The following is a 22,982-nucleotide window of genomic DNA, read 5'->3' on the forward strand; positions in this document are numbered from 1 at the left end:
TCCGTCTGTTTCACGGTGGCCTTCCTGGCCAGGAAGCTGCCGGGGGCCTTCAACGAAGCCAAGCTGATCACCTTCAGCATGCTGGTCTTCTGCAGCGTGTGGGTGTCCTTCGTGCCCACCTACCTGAGCACCAAGGGGAAATACACGGTCGCCGTGCAGGTCTTCTCCATCCTGGCCTCCGGGGCCGGCCTGCTGGGCTGCACCTTCCTTCCCAAGTGCTACATCCTCTTGCTGAGGCCTGACCTGAATACGAAGGAGCATCTCATGACGAAAGCGAAAGGTGGCATTTGAGCCGGGGGACACCGTTTCTCCTTTTTGCACACTGCCATCTCCAGCACCGTAGTGATGAGGCCCATGTTTTTGCCTTGGGCGTGGATGCCCTGAAGTGGTATTATAAGAAATGCCTTTACATACAGCCTGGAAGAAACCAGTCACAGAAAGATAGAGCTGGAAGGTGTTGGAAAAATTGGCAAAATAGTTAAATATTCAGAGATTTCAGTGGATCTTTGCTTCACTGGAGGCATTTTCTTCTATTTAAAAATCTTTATTTCTAAGGGAAGGGTTCACAGAAAATCTACAAAACAACAAAGACTACATCTTTACACTTTGACCACATGGTCTACAAGAATGGAGAGAGAAACAGAGAGGTGGAAAGAATGAAAGGTGGAGAGAGAGACACACACAAAGAAAGCAAATAGATGGGGGGGAGGGAGGGAGAGATGGAAAGAAAGCTACTTTAACTGTAAATGCATCCTCCAAGCCCACCCCCAAGCTAGCTGGCTTGGCTTGGAGAAGGGATTTAAAAAGACAGATGCCTTCTCCAAGCTGGCCAGTGGGGGGAGGCTTTGAGAATGCATTTAAAGTTGCTTTCTTTCTTTGTTCCCCCCATTTTAAGCCTACCCAGGGAGGGGAACACTGGCTGGGGAAGGGAAGATCAATTAGGGAGGCATGCCTCCCCTTCGGTTCCCCAGCCACCCCGCTGAGAGCCACACAATTTGTGTGAAAGAGCCGCACGTTGCTCCTGAGCTGCAGTTTGGCCACCCCTGGTCTAGTCCAAACCCTGCACAACACAGAAACCCTGCACAACACAGAAAATTCACGACTACCTCCCCCCAAAATCCCAGTGACCCCTGCTCTATGCCCAGAGGAAGGCAAGAAACCTCCAGGATTCCTGGGCCCATCTGGCCTGGAGGAAATTACCTTCCTGACCCCAAAGTGGCAATAATTTCCCTGGGCATGTAAGAAAGGGGTATGAGACCTGAGCACTGGATCATCCTTTCCTCCCCTCCCCCTCACAAAGTCAGCATTCTTGTCATATGGCCATCTAGCCTCTGCTTAGAAAACTTGAAAGAAGGAGAGCCCACCACCTCCTGAGGAAGCCTGTTTCCCTGAGGAGCCATCCTAACTGTCAGGAAGTTCTTCCAGGACTTTTGGTTTGTGGCACGTCAATTTTGGATGATCCCAGGAGAGCTCCGGTGGAATCGCCAGATCTCCCGGTCCTTAATAGGGGGTCCAGGGTGCCTGGATCCCAATGAGCCTTCCCGGGGGGGGGCTCATCGCAGGGGACATGATCTTGGGGCTCTCACAGGTGGCGGTGTGCGAGTAGATCCCAGATCGTCCTGAAACGGGGACCTGTGAAAGAGCGCTCTTTGGCAGCCATTGAGCACAAAGACGTGATCAACTGCCTCCAACAAGAGTTATTTTGAGCCTCATCCATAAGATCGATGAAGATTCCTACCGTAAGTACTTGTAAAAGCAACATTGAAGAATTTAATGATCATTAAGCCCCATTAAATTTACAAAAAGACAAGGAAATGAGGGGCGGAACTCCTCCCCCCCTCTTTCCTGCCCAAAGCGGCTAGAACAAGTCTACAAAGAAAAGCTGTACTAAAATTCTTTTGGGGCAAAGAGGATACAAAGACTGTCATCTGAGTTTCTAATACTCCAGTCCCTGGAATATAAATTTGAATAAACCTTCAGTTTCTCGTCTTATTTTATGCTTTTTGTATTTAAACGACTTAACGGATTTATATACAGTTTCCAACATATCCAGTCTTAATCAGTTTCTTCCATTACATGCATTCAGTATGATCTAAGGTTTTAAGTATGTTTGCCTGGCCCCTTGGCCCCTCCTGTACAATTATAGTTACACAATTTTACTAATACAATTTAAGCTTCTACTTAAGCTTTTTAAAATCAACTTTTTCAAGGCTGCCACTGTCCCTCCACTAAATGCATTTAATATGATTAAATAGTCTACGAGTATATAGAAACGTTATCCAACAAATCCAATCTTAGTCAGTTACCATACAAAGCAATTCCCTATTTATAAAACTTTATTTCTTCTTCTTCTTCTTTTTCTGGCTTCCTCTCTTCGCTCATAACTTAATTCTATGTCTCTTGTTTGTATAAGTAGAGAGGCCTTCTTTTAAGGCTCTCCATCTGAATTCAATTCTTGGGGTAGTTGAGGATTCCATGTCTTCTGTTTTATCTTCTGAAAAGTACTCGGAAACGTGGAGTGATTCAGCAAGAGTACTTTATTAGATCAGGAACAAGACAAGAGAAACCAGCTCGCAGGCCAGTTTATATGCGTTCAGAAAACCCGCCACCAAGCACACCTAAACACACCCCCTACTCCCGATAGGCTATTTACAGTAACTGGGCGACCATTGGTCTCCCGGCTGGGAAGCGGGCCCTTTGATTGGGCCGGCTAGGATCCTTCGGATCCTTTGTCTTACGACTGAAGCTTTGGAGAAATATTGCCTGGCCAGCCCAGGCAAGTCCGGGCATGTCAGGCTGAATGCATTACACGTGGTAATGGCGGCAGTACATTATACCCCTCCCCCCATAGTCCAAACTACCCACATACAAAGTCCTGGAGATATGCGGGGGCCTTCCTGGGCCTTGTGGAACGGCAGAGTTCCAGGGTGCTGTTCGGGGCTGCTCCTCTTGCTGAGGCCTGACCTGAATACGAAGGAGCATCTCATGACGAAAGCGAAAGGTGGCACCTGAGCCGGGGGACACCATTTCTCATTCAGACGTGATGAGGACAACATATTGGCCTTGGGAATGAATGCCCTGAATTGCTATTATAAGAAATTCCTTTACATACAGCCTGGAAGAAACCAGTCATAGAAACAAAGAGCTGGAAGGGATCCCAAAGATCCTCTAGTCCACCCCCCTGCACAATGTAGGAAATTCACAGCCACCTTTCCTCCAAGTGACCCCTGCTCTATGCCCAGAGGAAGGCAAAAGACTTCCAGGACCCCTGGGCCAACCTGGTCTGGAGAGAAAATACCTTCCTGACCCCAAAGCAGCAACTGGCATTACCTGCTTGGGCATATAAGGAAAGGCCGTGAGATCTGAGCCTGTCAGCAAGCTGCCATTGAGTGGGGTGTTCTATTCTACATGTTACCTTATGCTCTGGTCATCCCCCCCATGTTTCTCCCTGAGTAGGTGTTTACTGTCTTTGCTTGCTACGCTGCGGAACTGCTCAAGGTCACACAGCTGGAGGTGGGAAGGAGTTATGGCGTTGCCCTGCTTATTATGAATTTGATGCCTGAGAACTGAACTTGTGTTTATGTTGTAGAACCGTTGGGTTCCCAAGGAATTGGGCGCTCGTTTTATCTACATTCCCGCCAGTGGGAATTGGGCTCATTGGCTCTAACCTGGTTCAAGTTCCTTTATTATGTTTCCCTATGAGACTGGTTGTCATTACTAACAATTCTTCTGTTCCTGATCTAACCATCGCTTTACAATAAATTCTACTTTGTTCATCAACCGTGGATTTATTTCGAATGCATGGGGAATCGGACAGAGCCTTGGCTCATCCCTTCCTGCCCTCCCCCTGACAGAGTCAGCAAAAGTTGATTGGCTGAAATATGATGCTGCTGGGTGGATTGTCTGAAACATGATGCTGGTAATGGGCGGAGAATAGTAGAGGTGAGCGCCACCTCCTGCCTGAAAAAAAATACCAAGGGAGATAGGGGAGGGTTTAGACAACAACTCCATTGCAAAAGAGGTCTCAGAAAACACAAAGCAATAGTGTAATGAAAGTGCTCTAGGGACGGAAGCATGAAAAACACATCTATATATATATAAAAGAAAGTCCCCTCACCGTACAATCAATGGCCAGGCCAAATGGCTGGACCTAGAGACACCAAATTTGGGGACAGCGCTCCTACTGTGGCATAGGTGCTCACTAAGAAGTGATTTTTAGAACTTCGACCCCCTAAGGGGGTCAAAAGGGGTAACACGTGCTCTCCCCATTGATTCCTATGCAGCTGCCAGGCGGCTGCCTCCTTGCGCCCTCCACTCTCTGATTGGTCAGCTGCGGAGCTCAGTGTTCTGAGGTAGAACCCCCCCCCCCAACAGTAACAGGAGTCTACAGACAGCTAATTACAGTTGAGGAAATCAGGAATGGCCAACAAGCACCTTTGAGGTGCAGCAATGCTGCTGGCCCAATCTCTCTGCTGGCTTTCAACACACTCCCCCCACCTCCTACACCTAACGGGCAGTCGTCTGTCAGGTGCAGCAGCAGTTGCAGGGTGGTTAAAGCCACAAGGGATTCTGCCTCAGCAGTAACGCCTTAGTGATCCTCCCAACCCAGCCTCCATAGTCGCTTCTAATACTCCTCCCCTCTCCTACACTGGACAGCTGCTTGTCAGGTGTAGGAGAGGAGGTGGGATGCTTACAGCTGCTGGGGAGGCTTGCTCAGCAGGATTGCCTTAGCCCTGCTGTTGGCCCAGTTTCTCCGATACCTTTAAATAGAATTCCCCCCAACACCTAACAGGCGGTTGTCTGTCAGGTGCAGCGGCGGGGGAAGGGGGCTTAAAGTCACAAGGGAGCCCACCCCAGCAGTAACGCTTTAGTGATCCTGCCAGCCCCGCCTCCACAGTAGCTTCCGATACTCCTCCCCCCTTCCCCTCCTACACTGGACAGGCAGCTGCCAGGAGGAGGCAACTTAGGAAAGCGGCCAAGACATTTGCGCATAGTACTCCTGCGGGGCACTGACCTGCGCAGGCCAAGTACCAGCATGATCACCCTGAGGTGCTCAGAACAACACAGTCTCCATATGAGCAAAACAATCCAGGAACACAAGTAGAGAGGCCATGACTTTTGTGGAAGGTAGCAGGAGCTGACTTAACAGACGACTGCTTCTTAAATGGGCAGTTCTACGTGGCCTGCTCCATAGTGAGCTCATCAAGCAGCCTGGTGATCCTAGCACCTGAGGGCAGAACCACCCATGTGGTCTAGAGAGAGGTCCTTCAGTAGAGAGAAAAAAAGTATGTATGCCTCACTTCATTTTTTACACTACAGTTTTCTCCACTAGAATTCCTACAACAAATGTCACATTTCAAACTGCATTTACGGAACTTAAATACCGTAGCAAAGCATGGGTATCAGGCTATTGTAGAATAAAAATTTAAATGCAGGGCCAATGTGGAGTGAAGGTGGAGAGAGATCCTCGAAGAGCTCCGAATGCAGAACAAAATACCAATGCAAAAAAGGCCCTTGAAAGAAGGAGAGCCCACCACCTCCTGAGGAGCCGTCCAAACTGCCAGGAAGTTCTTCCTAATGCTTAGCCAAATACTCTTGATTTAATTTCAATCTTTTGGTTCTGGTCCGGCCTTCTGGGGCAGCAGAAAACAACTCTGCTCCATCTTCCGTACGACAGTCCTTCGAGTACTTGACGATGGCCATCCGATCACAGCTCAGTCGTCTTCTCTCCAGGTCCAGGCCCCTCACTTCTCTCCAGGTCCAGGTTACCCACCTCTGGACATGTTCCACGAATCGTGAAACTGAACACCTGTCACTCCGAGAGGCCATTTTGTTTCAGTGCAGTCTGGTTCCAAATAGATTTGTCTGAATGTTTCCAACTGTCACTTTGCGACTTGATGCCGCCTTGTCAGATCTGGGCGGCAGCGGGGTGTCTGTGTGTGTGTTTCCAGATCAGTTCTGCACCATTCCCCCCCCTCCCCTGCAGTTGATGGACATACTCCCCTATTTGGTATCCACTGTCCAATGAGCTACTTCTGCTGCTCATATACGAGCAGGCATTTTTAAAATGTCCTGCTTGTGAGATGCAGAAAGGGGATAAATAAGTTATTTATCAAAACTTAAACTCAAGTCCAAAATTTCACTCAAGGAACGAAAGAGCAGTGATAAATAAGGAGGGAGTAGACTTGCCAAGTCCCCCCAGGAGGTGGGGAAAACCCTGCTCGAGAGGCCCGTTACCCGCAAGCGGCAAATTGGGCCCCGGGGGGAACCCCACCCCCAAAGCATGCCCAGCGTCAGCACGTCACCTGGAAGTGACGCAATCACTCTATGGTTTTCCCTCGGATGATTGTGGCCCCGCCCCCAACGTGCCCAACGTGACTGCGTCACTTCCGGGTGATGTAATTGCGGCTCCCGGACCAGCGCTGGACTCCCCCACTCTTCATAAGGTAAGGACTTGGCAACCCTAGGAGGAAGTGTTAGCCAAATTGCTCTATTATTTAATAAAAGATTGGGGAATTATGATAGTAATATGCAATTGGCATAACTATAGGATCAGACCTGTGTATACCAGAGTTAAAATTCCCAAGAACCCAGGAATAGACACAGAGAGAGGCTGGCTAAAATAATGTTTTCTTTACTAAATATTCTCAAGTGCACAAACAATAATTAAACATTCACGCACACAATAGAGACTTAAGGAAGCAGAGGTGATTGATGGCTAATGGAGGGGATATGGGGTGATACTACCTGTCCAGATGTGCAGAGGTCCATGAAGAAGGGTTGTGACCCAAAACCCAGAGGGTTCCAGGGGTGGCCTGCCAGGTGGCATCATGGCAGAAAACACACGGTCTGAGGCCATGTGTCCGCTGAGATGTACCCACTGGAAGATAATGCAGACCTGGGGGCTGGTCTCAGGTGAGAACAATAGCTTACCTGGACCAATGATGAGTCCCAGGGGTGTGTGGCCTCAGGATGGGCAAGGCCTAAATGTGACCAATGGGCTTCCAGAGAGGCAGCGTCTGGATTTAACAATAGAAGCCAGGTGCTGGGTGGCTAGTTAAGTGGATTATCTGACCACTAATGGTCCTGGCCAGGGTATTTTGAAAAGGCTCTCAAGTATAGCGAAAGATGGGCTAAACATTTGAATGATTGATTGGTTTATCCCAGTATCCTGAGGGACAGAGCAGGAAAGACAAGGATTCAGTAGGAAGAATTACTAGAGACAGAGTTATTTGCCAAGCGGCTTTTGAATAGACTTTAGAAATGTAGATACTTCACCTGATGGAACCCATTGTCATTCCATAAGCATAATCTCTGCTGGGTGGAGGGGGAAGACCGGAGGCTTGCTCTGAGGTTGCCTGTCACCTGAAAATGGAGACCTCTTTTTCAGAGCTGTGGCTAGCTCTGTGTTTCAGAACCAGGAGTGCCTTCCTTGGCCTGAGTTTCTGTGGGTCTCTGGGTCAGGTTAGAAGTGGGGTGCCCTTGCTGTGGGGGCTACCCAAGAGTAAAAGGCAGCGCCTCTGGGGAGGGGAGGGGAGGGGAGGGAGGATTTCTTTTATTTAAGTTATTTGCTGTTTCACCATATATTCTGCTAGAAGAAGCAGACCAAATCAATAAAAAAATGGAGCAGCAGATTAAAACGTCTTCAAAATTTATCATCATGAGCAACAAAACAGCAGGTTCAAAAAGCAGCATCAAATGGGGCAAGTCAGAGCCTCAGATAACCAAATATGAAATACGACTATAAAACTCTGGTGGTCCAAAAGAGAATGCCAGCAGGGGTGGGGGGGCATCGACAGGCGAGGTGAGGCGAGGTGATTGCCTCAGGTAGCACCTTTTTTTGGGGGGGTCAGCAACCTCCCATCCCACCGTTCCCCCCCCTTCCCCCTCCTGGGAACTGGGCAGTGGATGCTTCCTATCCCCTGAGCCCTGGCAAAACCAGTGCGGCCAGCCACATGTATCCTGCTTGGCGTCCCAAATTCTTGCAAGACCCATTCCTCTGGCAAGAAGTCAGACACCGTTCCTGTCGCCACGGCACTGTTGCCAAGCCAAGCAGCATCCTCTCCTCCACCTTCAGCAAGGCAGCAGGCATGGAAGGAGTCGGTGAAGGGTGGCAGGGATCAACCCCAGGTGGCAAGACACCTTCAGCCATTATTGTGGGGAACACACACACACACACACACACACACACAGAACATGTGACCTTAATAGGTCAGGAGCAGGCGGATGTCCAAGAGCCCTGGCCCCAGACCCTTTGACAAGAGGAACCAGAACCCTGGAAACAAAGGGGCAGCTGGGCAGGCCGGCACACGTCACGTCCGAGGAAAGCTCTTGGCGACCTTCTGGCTGCCAGGAGCAAGCCGAGTCGAGTGGCCCAGCAGCAGGGCTCACTCAGCCAGGACAAGGGCCAGAGCCATCAAGGTCAACAGGCCATAAGAACATAAGAGAACATCAGAGAAGCCAATGTTGGATCAGGCCAGTGGCCCATCCAGTCCAACACTCTGTGTCACACAGGGGCCAGAAATACCAGGTGCCCTCAGGAGGTCCAGCAGAGGGGCCAGGACACTAGAAGCCCCCCACTGTTGCCCCCCCCCCAAGCACCAAGAATACAGAGCATCACTTGCACCAGACCAAGAGTTCCTATCTAGACCTTGTGGCAAGCCCACACCACGGGCCATTCAAGCCAAATGGTCCTGCAGTGGCACCATCCTCCAGGGCCGCTTTAATACTCCAGTCCACCCCCAATTGTATGCCTACATTTTCGGAAGGCAGCCCCCCCAAAGAGCACATGATACTATCAGGGTGTTGCTAACCTTGGCTGAGTGTCGCTTCTCAAGGGAAGGCTGTAGCTGGTGCAGCCTAGAGTTGGTAAACGGGGTTATCTGCTACAGGGGAGACCTGACAGGCACAGATTGAGTACCAGCAGGGGTCATTTCCTGCAGGAGTGCACAGGAGCAGAGCTCCGGCAGTAAGGAGCCCAGGGGGTGGGCACATGCAACAAGCCCCGCCCCCTGCTCACAGCAGCCCTCAGTCAGAGCAAGAAGCAGCCAGGTAAGTTGCAGAGCCCCCCTGGCCCCCCGGCCCAAAACAGTCCAGTGGCACCTTTAAGACCAAGTTTTATTCAGGTACCAGCTCTCCCTCCTCTGCAAGGACAGATCTGCACATTCCCCCTCCCCCAATAGCTAGCAATCCAAAACAGTCCAGTGGAGCCTTAGTGGTGGGTGTTGCCTTCTGACATACTTCCGGTGATGTCAGGGGGTGTGGCATATGCAAATGAGTTATGCTAATGAGTTATGCTAATGAGCTCCTGCACCTCTTTTGCTACGAAATGACCCCTGAGTAGCAGCCTCCAGGCATGAGAAAACTCCGCTGGCCAAAAGGTTGGAGCATAAAAAGCCAAATGCCATGGAATAATTCTGTCTTTGTGCACATCAGTATGTGCTGTGCAGGGATTGACATGTTTGCCTTCAAGAGCTGTATAAATCCGGGTTGAAACCCTAGTTCTTCCACCAGGGTCCTGATCAGGTTTTATAGCACTGTGTGAGAGAGAGCTGCAGGTCACACAACAGTCTTGCAAAATACAGGGCCATGATGACGGAGCAATGAGCCAAACGTTTGATGGGGATCTCCCAACTTTCTTCTACTCTTCATCCACAAAAGGAGCCAAGGGTCAGTCGTCGCTTGTCAGCCCCAGTCACGGGGGATCTTTCCCTGGCTGGCTGGTAGGCCTGGGGGAGATGGTGGCCCAAACATGCTGAGGAAAGAAAATGAAACTTATCAGCCCTCAAATGATGGATTTTTCGGCAAAATCCCCATACACACTAACAGTTTGCTAGTGTTGTGAAAGACCCTGATGCTGGGAAAGATTGAAGGTCAAAGAAGACGGGGACGGCAAAGGATGAGAGGGTTGGACAGTGTCATAGATGCAACGAACATGAAGTTGAGCAAACTTCAGAGGACGGCGGAAGACCGGAAGCACCTGGCGTGATCTGGTCCATGGGGTCGCGGAGAGTCGGACTCGACTGTGCAACTGAACAACAGCAAAGCGTTGTGCAACAGGAAAGCAATGCTCTCTGTCCACAATGCCCACAGAGTCCATAGAAAACTGAGGTCTCCACCTTTCCAGATCTAATGCTCACTGAGCTAGAAGCAGGAACTCATGTGGCACCGGAAGTATTTGCCAAGAGGAGGAGGAGGAGGAGGAGGAGGGGTCAGAGCTATGACCTCACCTATGTCCGGGAGGACAAGGAACACCGGCCTAGCAGCAGCAGGGGTGCCACAGCAATGACAAAGCTCGGTGGACAGGAGCAATGCTCCCTCTAAGCCGTGGAGTCTTGTGAGCAAAAATTCTCCTTTGTGAGCTACCGGCATCTAAGTGGTGAGCGAGCCATTTGGCTACTGCATCAATTCGTTTGCTCTGGAGCCATCCCTTCCTGAGCTAAGACAAAAATGTGTGAGCCGGAGGCTAAAAAACTGTGAGCTAGCTCACACTCCACTCAGCTTAGAGTGGACAGGCGCTGTAGAGGCATCTTCTCCACCAGCACCTTGCTGGTGAGGGAGCAGGAGAAGGGACCACTATGCCAAGGGGGAGGCCACGTGAGCCACAGGGAGACCCGGAGGAACACCAGGACAGGCTCCTCCTGGCCCCAAAGGAAGGTGCTGTGGAAGCAAAGGCAGGAGAGTGTCTCGCTTTCTGTCCCCACCCTTCCCTCATCCCCCGACCACGGCCTCCAGCCCCCTCCTTGTGGCTCTGCTATGGACAGCCCCTTTTCCTCATAGTTTCCCACCCACCACACACAAGAGGTTCAAAGGCATCTTAAGAGGCACCAAATGGGAAAGCACCCCCCCTCTCCACTGCAGTTCCGGCCAGCGCCCCCCCTTCTTGCAGATGTTGCTGCTGTGAGCTGCTGTGAGCTGCACAGTCCACAGTGGCTATTTTGGCTATTTTTGCTTTCTTGTTTGAACCAAAAGCTGGGAAAAACTGAAAGCGGAGAAAACCCTTCTCTTTGAATGTAAAGATATATTCCCAACCTAGGTCAAAATTTCTATCTGGTATTTTATCAGTTTTAAAATCTTATTCAGTACCCGAGAAGATTATATTTTTGCTAGCTGATGCCAATGTCAATGTATCCTATAGAATGGCTCTATTTGCTTTGGCTGCAAGGAAAATACGGGCCAATGCTGTTCTTAGGGGAACTAGCTAATATGGATCTTAGTGGGTATGCTGTGATTTAGTTAATTGTTCATAATCTTGGTTTTATGGATTTATAATATTTTAACTGTATTTTATATTTATAATTTTCTATGTTTTATTGTGTGCTTCTCTGCTTGTGGTTTGTAATGGCCTATGGCTAAATACAATAAAACCTTTCTATCTCTGAATGTAAAGAGAAGTTTTTAGCTTGTTGGCTTGTTGCTTTAAGTAATTTATTGCCTTGGGTAAAGCTAATGGGTGCAACGGGCGTGCAGAGGGTAGCCGAAATAGACACATTGAGCTTAATGTTACGGGGGGAAATGAAGAAATCTTTGTAAAACGATGGTCGGGAATGTATAAATGGTTAGAAAACGGATAAATGACACTAAGATGTATGTATATCAATGAACTAATTAATATGTATGAAAAGTATAAATAAAATGTAAAAAAAAAAACATTCCCGGCCAGCAAGCAGGAAAAAAATAGCAGATCAAAAAAAGCATCACACCAGTATAAAGAAAGACGGCATCGAGACTGCTTTAAAAATGAAATGCAGATTCGGCCTAGATCCGAATTCTCCCTCTGCTGTATCCTGTCTACGATGAAGTTCCTTACAAGAAAGGACTCACATTAGTTTGCTAAGATAACAGGGCTCCGTGTGAACAGCATTTCCTTAGCAGCAGCAGCACACACACACACACACACACACACACACACACACATCGGCATCTTGAGCCCTCTGCTGCTCTGCCATGTTCCTCAAGCCTTCCGTGGATTCCATCTGCTGAGACTCTAGAAGAGACTGAGAGAGGAGTGGACAGACCCTGCCGTGGGTTGGCTGAAGGACAGTGTGTGTGTGTGTGTGTGTGTGTGTGCGTGCGCGTACAGGGTTCTCTCTCCAGGGCCTAAAGGCAGCTAACGGATCGGTTGCCCTGCAGGAGTGCATTATTTGGTGCGGGCATCTTTGTAAATGAAACAAAGACAGCAAAGATGCCAGGACTAGACTTGGCTGTCTCCTCCAGAGGGAACCAAGCCAGTAGATCAGTGCTGTCCCTCCACGGAAGTGGAGAGCACGTTAGGTGACTGCATTAAACTCTTCCAGTCTCAGGGCGGGGCTTAGGCTGGTGTCCACCCCTAAGAGAGGACTGCCTGGGCATCATTCATTGCCCCCCTAGGCTTGCAAAGTCCCCCCAGGGGGTGGGGAAACCCCCGCCCCAGAGGCCCGTTCCCCACCACCAGCGGATCGGGCCCCGGGGGGAGCCCCACCCCGAAGTGCGCGTCACCCGGAAGTGACGCGACCACGCCGGGCATGCTGGGGGCAGGGCCACGGTCATCCGAGGGAAAACTTTATGGTTTTCCCTCGGATGGTCATGGCCCCACCCCCAGCGTGCCCGGCGTCATCACGTCACTTCCGGGTGACGTGCATGCGGTGTGCGCACGCTCCAGATGCCAGCCGGGAGTCTCCCGTTGCGGCACAACACCCGACTTGGCAACCCTAGCCCCCCCCCCACTCTCTCCCTTTGGCTTGCAAAGGATGCCTTTAAGAAAGGGACACTCACCTCTCCTACCAGCAGACCCAGGAAGCAGAGGAGAAGGCCGGCCAGAACAAATCGGGCAATGTTTTCACTGGGGAGACTCCCTGAAGTCCCTGCAAAAGAGAGGTAGGATTTCCAAAGAGAAAAAGCAAAAGCCAAACGGAATCACTCTCTGATTTTTGAACAAAGGTATCAGTATGAAGCATTGCTGGTGGAACGGGTGCTTCTCTCCCCTTCTCATGGAAATTCTTGTGGTTCCTGCTAAAAGGGATGACCCTGGACTATAGCAACCTCCCTGACCTGGCTGGCCTGTTCTCATCGGCTCTCGGAAGCTCAGCAGGGTCGACCCTGGTTAGTACTTGGATGGGAGACCACCAAGGAAGACGGGGGTTGCTATGCAGGGGCAGGCGATGGCAAACCCCCTCTGAAGGTCTCTTGCCTTGGAAACCCTACGAGGGGTCAACATAAATCGGCTGCAGACTGACAGCACCCCACCCCCACCCTTGTAGTAAACAGGGACGGATAGAAACAGAGGTAGCCTGAACAGCCGTGCACCATGTTGCAGCCACGGTATGTTGCAGCCATTTCCACCACCCTTAAGATCTACCTTCACTCTGAGGAAATTGCCCTTGCCTTCTGAGGGGCAAAGCTTTCTTCAAAGTGGGGCTTCACCAGATGTTTGATGGTAGCATTTGACTTCTACCTAAACATGACACAGGGTTTCCCTGTACACAAGTTGTTCAGTTTGGGACCCTGCCCACAGAAAGGCAAGGCAATCATAGAACAGAATAATAGAATCATAGAGTTGGAAGGGGCCACAGAGGCCATCTAGTCCAGCCCCTGCCCAATGCAGGACCAGCCTAGAGCATCTCTGACAAATATTCGTCCAGCCTCTTCTTGGAAGCTGTCCATGAAGGGGAGCTCACCACCTCCCCAGGCAGCTGATTCCACCTTTGAACCACTCTGACCGTGAAAAAGTTTCTCCTAATATCCAGCTGATACCTTTCTGCATGCAATTTAAACCCATTGCTTCGGGTCCTGTCCTCTGCTGCCAACTGGAACAGCTCCCTGCCCTCCTCCAAATGACAGCCTTTCAAATATTTAAAGAGAGCAATTCGGACATTTTAGTGAATTCGGACATTTTAGTGAATTGCGCTGTACTGTACCATTTTACTCTGTTTTTACTGTTTTAACCCTGGCATTTATGCCTCGTTGTAAGCCACCCTGAGCCTTTGGGGAGGGCGGAATATAAATCCAAAATTAAATAAATAAATAAATATCCTCCCTCAATCTCCTCTTCTCCAAACTAAACATTCCCAGGGCCCTCAGCCTTTCCTCGTAGGGCTCAGTCTCCAGACCCCTGATCATCCTTGCCGCTCTCTTCTGCACCTTCTCGATTTTGTCCACATCCTTTTTGAAGTGAGGCCTCCAGAACTGCACACGGGACTCCAGGTGTGGCCTGACCAAGGCAGTCTACAGAGGGGCTATGAACTCCTGCGATTTCGATGCTATGGCCCTTTCAATACAACCCAAGACTAAATTTGCCTTTTTTGCCACTGCATCACACTGACTGCTCATATTCAGTTTACAGTCCACTCTTACCCCAAGATCTCTTTTGCATACACTACTCCCTAGAAACGTATCCCCCATCCAGTATCCACCCTAACCCTCAAGTTTGAGGCCTTATCTTCTCATCCTTGGGTAAGGTCTTAGCCAGGCTCATATTGTATGTTTCCTTCATTGCCCACTAAGGAGGTACCCATCAGCGGGGACCAATGTTCCCTCTAAGCTGTGGAGTCTTGTGAGCAAAAATTAGACTATGTGAGCTACTGGCATTAAAGTGGCGAGCGAGCAATTTGGCGCCTGCATCAATGAGTTTCCTCTGGAGCCATCCTTCCTGAGCTAAGACAAAAATGTGTGAGCCGGAGGCTAAAAAATGGTGAGCTAGCTCACACTAACTCAGCTTAGAGGGAACACTGGTGGGGACCATGAGTGAAAGAGGAAGCCACGCACACCCCACGCCTCAATATCTTTGTGCTCGCAGGGTACTGTGCCCTCTTTCCGTGGCTTCCCCAATGGATCAACTCTGAAGGACTCTCCTAAAGAAAAAGGGGGGAGATGGGGGGGGGCAGGACACCAGCAGCCACAGACACAAAGGAACTGGGCCTGCGAGGGAAGGAGGAGGAAGGCACGGAGTTCTTGGGTATCCACTCTAAGCCAGAGAAGCATTTGGGGTTGCAGTGCTGAGCATGACCATTTTCGTACTTCCGAGAAACAATTCAGGGAGGTGCCTCTAATTTTTGGCCCTGAAGTTCACACCAGAACACTGAAGAGAAGGAATATTTCTGGCAGGTACAGCTCTATCCAGTTATTTATGTTCATCTCTGCCCGCTGTTGTCTGTTATTTACAAAATGTGTATGCCGCTGTTCTGCCCACCGAGGACTACCACTCAGTTACCTTGAGTCACCATGAGGTTCACTGCTGCCTGGACTTTGACACCTGGAGCTCGTATGGTGGCCTGGTATATGCCGGCATCCTTTAAGCCCACGCTGTAAATCACCAGTGTGCCATTCCTGAAGATGTCCACACGCTGCTGATACTCCCCAGCCACCTCTTTATGAACGGTGCATTCCTTCTCCCACCATTCAAGGACAGTTCTGTTGCAATTGCTTATGAGATAAACCAGGATAGGGATGCTCCTGTTGGTGGTGGGGGTGAGTTCCCATTTGATGCTAAGGAACGTCCAGGCAGAGCCCAGGGACTGGAGGGGGATGGGCAGCCAGGCTGTGTGATTGACGGCGGCAGAGATTGCTCTGGGAGGCAAGGAAACCGACTCCGATGATGGCAGACCTGGGGGTGGAAGAAGAAGGCAGTTGGGAGTCCTTGAAGCTGGAAATGCCCGGTACAATCAAGACACTGGGATCCCGAAGTCCAAAGTCAGGATCTTACACAAATCCACCACAACTTCAAACCGGTCAGATTAAATGGAGAGGAGCAGCACAAGTCTTTGGAAAGCATTGCACTTGAGGAACTAGATCTCGGGGTGTTCATTCCCTTGCCTCACATCCTCTGGGGTTTTGCGGAGCCAGTAAACGATCAGTGATTACACAGTAAACATGATAAGACCAAAAAGAATAGAACAGAATAATAAAACAATTTACTAATGAATAACAACAATATACGGTAGTAATTCAACTAAGAATACTACATATGTAGTATTGACAAAAATTCAACAGGGAAAGCCACAATGTTATCAATAATCCATCAGGTAAATCTACAATAAACCTAGTAGTAAGTCTACATATGCAGTTTTTGCAAAAATCCCACAAGTACGTCCACTATTTTAACAGGTAAAATTTCAACAATCCAACAGGTAAATCTGCAATGTTGTTAATCCAACAGGTAAGTCTACAATGGACAAAATTCAACAGGTAAATCCACAATTTTATCAGTAATCCAACAGGTAAATTTTCAACAATCCAACAGGTAATAATACAACAGGTACGTATACAATGAACCTAGTAGTAATTCTACATATGCAGTGTTTACAGAAATCCCACAGGTAAATCCACCAATTTAACGGGTAAGATTTCAACAATCCAACAGATAAATCTGCAATATTGTTAATCCATCAGGTAAATCTACAATGGATGACGAAGACTCCAGATTATAGAACTTTGTTTCTAATAGTCTTCCTTAGTAGAGGCTAAATGTAGACAAAATTTTAAGAATCTTGTACAACACAACAATTTACAAAAAGGACAAAATTACACAGTGGTTACCTGATTAAGGAACTCTTTAAGGATTCATCAACTGTTTCCAAGGTAAACATCAGCAAAAATCTTTCCTATGTGGAACATATGCACATCTCCATGAAATAATAAGGATATAAATAAGAAGAGGAAGATGGTTATGCTCTCACCAATTTGTAATGAAAAATATTGATAGGGCAGCCAGTCAATATTCATAGGGGAAATCTCCAAAGTCTTATGTTGCTGGTATGCCTCTAAGAGGCTAGAATAGTAATGCTGATTTATATACCATAGCTAAAGACTTAGCAAGAAGGAGATTCTGGTGATTCTTTGTTTAAAGGGACCATGTACCAGTTTATAAGAAGCAGCTCAATTCCAGTGCCTGGTTAAGACCAAAGGGATGGTAAGTTTTAAGGTGATAGATCCAGAAAGCTTCATATTGAAGTAATGTCTTTTGGATGTTGATCCTATTGTAATTGTGATTTTTTAAGGTTTCTAAAACCAAAAATCTAAATTCATTACAGGCATGGTTTTTATCTGCAGAATGCTGGACTAGTGAAGAGTCAAGCCATTGTTGTGTTATACAAGATTTGTGTTTGATTATATGTGTTGTTACAGTATGTGTTGACATACCCACATAATAAAGATCACAATCACATCTTATCAAATAAATGGCCAGTTTGGAGGAACAATTCGAAAATGCTTTCAAATCATAAGTAAAATTAATATTAGGGAAATGTATTTTCCGTGTTTGCCAAGATAGAGGACAAATAAAACACCTGCCACAACCCTCTCGATTAACTTGCCCAAATAGGGGAAGTTGGAAATGGGTCCATTCCAGGAGGCTGATGGATCCCAAGAATTGTGCTGGGCTGGGTTGGTTGAGTGGATCCAGGAGGTAGCATACGTTTCTCAGCAAGAGAGTGTAGCTCTGACTGTGCTTAAAGAGACGGTCGTGTGATTCATCCTTGGTTCCCAATCACCTAGGAAACTACCAGCAGGTAGCCAATTCTCTCTTGGGCAAGGTGCTTGAGTGTGTGGTGGCTGTGCAACTTCAGGCAGTTTGCGAGGAGACAGATTGTCTAAATCCATTTCAGTCTGGATCCAGGCTTTGGGCCTTGGTCACCTTGACTGCCTTCTGACAGGGAAGTCTAAATCCATTTCACTCTGGATCCAGGCCTGGCTTTGGGACATAGTTGGTCATGGTCAGGGGATTGACAGGGGAGGAGGGCATCCCCATTGAATCCCCGGGACCTCTTGATGTTTTCCAATACCACTGACCATGGTGATCTTCTGGAGAGACTGACTGAGATGGGGATGGTGGGGTGGGGGTACCATGCTTCAGTGGGTCTGCTCTTCCTTAGCTGAATTCCAGAAGATGGTGCCAGGGGACCATGGCATTTATGCTAAGGGGTCCTGCAGGGCTCAGTCTTGTCCTCCGAGTTGTCTGTATGAAACCATTGATCATTTGGGGATTTGGAGTAAGTCCAAATAAACTCCATTCATGGAAATATTGTGAAACCGGAAGTTCCTTATGAAAGAGTGAAGCTGGGATACGAGAGAAGATGCTGGCATTTAGGTATTAAGAACATGAGAACATAAGAGAAGCCAATGTTGGATCAGGCCAGTGGCCCATCCAGTCCAACACTCTCTGTCACACAGTGGCCAAAAATACCAGGTGCCATCAGGAGGTCCTCCAGTGGGGCCAGGACATCAGAAGCCCTCCCACTCTTGCCCCCCACAGCACCAAGAAGACAGAGCATTACTTACCCCAGAGTCTCTATCTATACCTTGTGGCTCATAGCCACTGATGGACCTCTGCTCGATATGCTTATCCCGTTCCCTCCTGAAGCTGTCCATGCTTGTAGCCACCACCACCTCCTGTGGCAGTGAATTCCATGTGTTCATCACTCTTTGGGTGAAGAAGGACTTCCTTTTCTCCATTCTAACCCGACCGCTCAGCAGTTTCATGGAGTGCCCACGAGTTCTTGCATTGTGAGAAAGGGAGAAAAGCACCTCCCTCTCGACCTGCTTTATCCCAGGCATAATCTTATAAATGCTGCTGGATCTTGGCCTATGGTTGGAGGTTCAGCTCTCCTTCATGGCACGTAGCTGTGGCTGTTCCTGGAAAAGTGGGACCCGGCCATGGTGATCCATGCTCTGATCACATCCTAGTTAGACTACTGTAACACAGTTGGTGTGAAGTCTGCCTTTGAAAACTGTCCAGAAGCTTCACCGCATCCAAAATGTGACAGCCGGGCTACTGTCAGGGGTCAGTACAGGTATCATAGATTTCTGCGCTGAAAGATCTGCACTGGCTGCCAATGCTCCCTCTAAGCTGTGGAGTCTTGTGAGCAAAAATTCTATTTTGTGAGCTACTGGCATTCAAGTTGTGAGCGAGCTGCTGCATAAATTAGTCTGCCCTGGAGCCATCCCTTCCTGAGCCAAGACAAAAATGTGTGAGCTGGAGGCTAAAAATCTGTGAGCTAGCTCACACTCACTCATCTTAGAGGGAACACTGCTGTCTGCCCACATGTTTCCAGGTACAATTCAGAGTGCTGGTTCTTAACTTCAAGGCGCTAGATGGCTTGGGCCAGGGCACCTGAAGGGCCGCCTCCTCCCAAATTGTTCACCAGCCAGTTGAGATCTTCCTCACAAACCCTGTTCTCTGCGACCCTGCCAGAACAGGTGAGGTGGGTGGCAACTAAAGACAGGGCATGTTCAGTGGTGGCACCATGGCTGTGGAATGCCCTCCTCCTTCGGCTCACCTGGTGTTTATCTTACTGTTCTTTAAACTCCAGGCTAAGACATTTCTCTTAACCCATGTTTTTAATCCAAGAGTTACCCATATTTTTAGGTGTAGTTTTCATTGGTATTTATTTACTTCTACCCTGCCTTTCTCAGCCATGGGACCCAAAGAGGCTTATTCCTGTTCTCCTTTTTATCCTCACAACAACCCAGTGAGGTAGGCTAGGCCGGAAGTGTGTGACTGTCCCAAGGTCACCCAGCAAGCTGCCATGGCATGGCTGCTCTTGTTATTCACCAGCTATTGTCATTCACCTGCTAATGTCATTTGACATCTGAAATCACTCCAGTTTCCAATAAACAGGACTGATGGACTCCCAATCTAGCTGTATCAGAAGAAGCATTGACTCTCGAAAGCTCCTCCCCTGCCACACATTTTGTTAGTCTTTAAGGTGCTCCTGGAGAGGAGGAGAGGAGATTGGATTTATACCCCGCCCTTCACTCAGAGTCTCAGAGCAGCTTACAAACTCCTTTCCCTTTGTTAAGTGCATGGATTCTGATCTGGGAGAACCGGGTTCGATTCCCCACTCTTCCACACACAGCTGCTAGAGTTATGTCAAGGCTGTTCTTGAAAGAGCAGTTTCTGTCAGAGCTCTCTCAGTCCCACCTCCTTCACAGGGTGTCTGTTGTGGGGCGGGAAAGGGAAAGGAGTTTGTAAGCTGCTCTGAGACTCTGAGTGAAGGGCGGGGTATAAATCCAATTTCTTCTTCTTCTTCTTCTTCTTCTTCTTCTTCTTCTTCTTCTTCTTCTTCTTCTTCTTCTTCTTCTTCTTCTTCTTCTTCTTCTTCCCCTCCTCATAACAGACACCCTGTGAGTTGGCGGGGGTAAGAGAGCCCTGACAGAAACTGCTCTTTCAAGGACAGCTCTGACAGAACTATGGCTTGCCCAAGGTCATCCAGCAGCTGTGTGTGGAAGAGTGGGGAATCGAACCCGGTTCTCCCAGATCAGAGTCCACACACTTAACCGCTACACCAAACTGGCTTCTGGACTCTGGCTCTTTCCTATGGCAAAGTGGGATTTTGAACCTGAGTCTCCCAGATAAGGGTCCAACACTTTAACCGCGACACCAAGCTGGCTGTCATTTTATCATAGTTCACATTGTAAGTTGCCTTGAGCAGCCCCCCAGGAAGGGGTGGGGGTTGGGGAAGAGCAGGGACTCCAGCAGGGTATAATGCCAGTAGGGTTGTCAGCCCTAAATAAAACATCAGCCATCAGCCATCAGCCATGCATAATAAGGGGGGGGGTGATCTTTGTTCTGGAAATGGAGGTGTTCCTGTGGGCAGCAACCCTCCCCCCTCCACCCCGTGAAGGGTTCGAGGAGATGGCTTCTGCCTTGGGACTGCTGCCTTGGTCTGCGGAGGCCTGTACCTTTGCCTGGTCAGCTTGCATTCCACCACCACCCCGTCCTTCTTCCTGCCTTTCTCCACAAAGCTGGATTCCCTTTCGTTAATTCCTGACACAGATAAATCAGTTTTTCTCTGAACACCACCAATATCTGACGGACAGGGCTTTTTTTGTAGAAAAAGTCCAGCAGGAACTCATTAGCATAATAGGCCACACCAAACAGCAGGAACTCATTATTTTATTTATTTATTTATTTAATTTATACCCTGCCCTTCCCGCGTAGCATATTGGGCCACACCCCTGACAGCACAGCTCATTAGCACATTAGGCCACACCCCTGACAGCTCAGCTCATTAGTACATTAGGTCACACCCCCATGTTACCAGAAGTGTGGTCATCCAGCCACACCCACCTTTCTGTTATTCTGTTTACCTTGTTTGTTGTCAAAACCCAGAGCTTTTTTTGTAGCAGGAACGCCTTTGCATGCTAGGCCACACACCCCTAATGCAGCCAATCCTAATGAGTTTCTGCTATTGGGTGTGGCCTGTTATGCTAATGAGCTCCTGCTGGGCGTGGCCAACTTGGGAGCCCGCCATAACTACGTTCCTGTGCGTTCCTGCCCAAAAATAGCCCTGCTGACGGACATCTTTCCATTCTGCATACTTCCAGAATGGCCCAGTTTGCCTCTTCCTCCGTTACCTTCTTTGTTAGGCAGCCTGTACTCCACTGTAGTTGGAAACCCTGCCTGGTCCCAGGCTCGCTTTCTCCCCACAGGTCTGGTGGATTCCTGGGGCTGCCGTGTCCCTGGGGAGCTCAGACTTCTTCCATTACCTTCCATGACAACAAGCTCCACTTCTGCCCTGGCAAACTCATCCATGGCGAGGACATGTATCTCGTATTTCCCAGCATCCTCGGGCTGCACATCCCTTAGCACAAGTGAGCCGTCCTCCTCCACGTCCACTCGGGCCTCAGCGAGCCCTTCCTTCTCCACAGTGCGCTTGCAGGTGCGATCCGCTGAGCTGGGGCCAGTGTTGCACTCCAGAGTGTAGTAAAGGACAGGGGAATTCTTTGTGAGGGATTTCCATTTGGCATGGAAATATTTCCACTCTGGTTGTTGGAACTGGAGAGAGACACGGAGAAAAGCCGTCTGACGAGGGTGGATCCTGACCGGATTTTGTGGGATAACCACAGATAATGAGGAGGAGGCACCTGCCAAGGAACCAAACCCCAATGAGTCCGGAATGGAAAGGCATCTCAGTGTCAAACAACTGTGACAGATGATTTTATTCACAATCTAGAGGTCTACACTGACTTCACCTCTTGGAGATTTAAAAGCCTCTGTCATGATCTGGTGTAGTGGTTAAGTGCGCAGACTCTAATCTGGGAGAACCGGGTTTGATTCCCCCACTCCTCCACCTGCACCTGATGGATGACCTTAGGCAAGCCATAGTTCTGGTCAGAGCTGTTCTTGAAAAAGAGCAGTTTCTGTCAGAGCTCTCTCAGCGACACCCACCTCAGAGGGTGTCTATTTTGGGGAGGGGAAGGGAAAGGAGTTTGTAAGCTGCTCTGAGACTCCTCTGGGTAGTGAAGGGCAGGGTGTAAATCCAATCTCCTCTTCTTCTTTCCGTTTTCTCCATTCTTTATGGGTGGGAAGAAAAAGCTGCATTTAATTCTGCTGATCTCTCGTCCAACATGGCATTTATGAAAAAGAGTGCCGCCTCCACTGCTAAAAAGCCCCAAACCTTCTTAAGCATAAGGATGTGTCACTGGCAACAAAGATCAAGCTAATTCATACCATAGTAGTAGTAGAAGAGCAGGTTTTTACACCCCACTTTCCTCGACCATAAGGAGTCTCAGAGAGGCTTATAATCTCCTTCCGCACATCTCCCCACAACAGGTGCCTTGTGGGGTAGGTGGGGCTGAGAGAGCTCTGAGAGAACTGTGACTGGCCTAAGGTCCCCCAGCAGGCTTCATGTGGTGGAGGAGCGGGGTATCAAACCCGGTGCTCCCGATTAGAGTCCGCCAGTCTTAATCACCACAGTATGCTGGCTCTGTATTCTCCATTACTGTGTATTGGTGTGAAAACTGAACAATGAAGAAAGTGGATTCCTCTGAAATGGGGTGTTGGAGGAGACTGATTCAGGGGCCCCGGTCACACGGCAAAGTTGCCGCGGGAGAGGCACGGAGGGTGGGCGGATTATCCGGGCGCGATCACACCCCAACATCTGGGAAGTGGAGCGCACCCGTGGTTTACCACCGAAAATACGTGTTAAAAAAGTAGTACCTCCAAGGTACTAGTAAATGTTTGCCACGGGCTGCCTCCAGACTCCCGTGGTGTGATCGCGCTGGCG

Source organism: Gekko japonicus, unplaced genomic scaffold (assembly GCF_001447785.1).
Source record: "Gekko japonicus isolate JY-2015 unplaced genomic scaffold, Gekko_japonicus_V1.1 scaffold856, whole genome shotgun sequence".
Taxonomy (NCBI): domain Eukaryota; kingdom Metazoa; phylum Chordata; class Lepidosauria; order Squamata; family Gekkonidae; genus Gekko; species Gekko japonicus.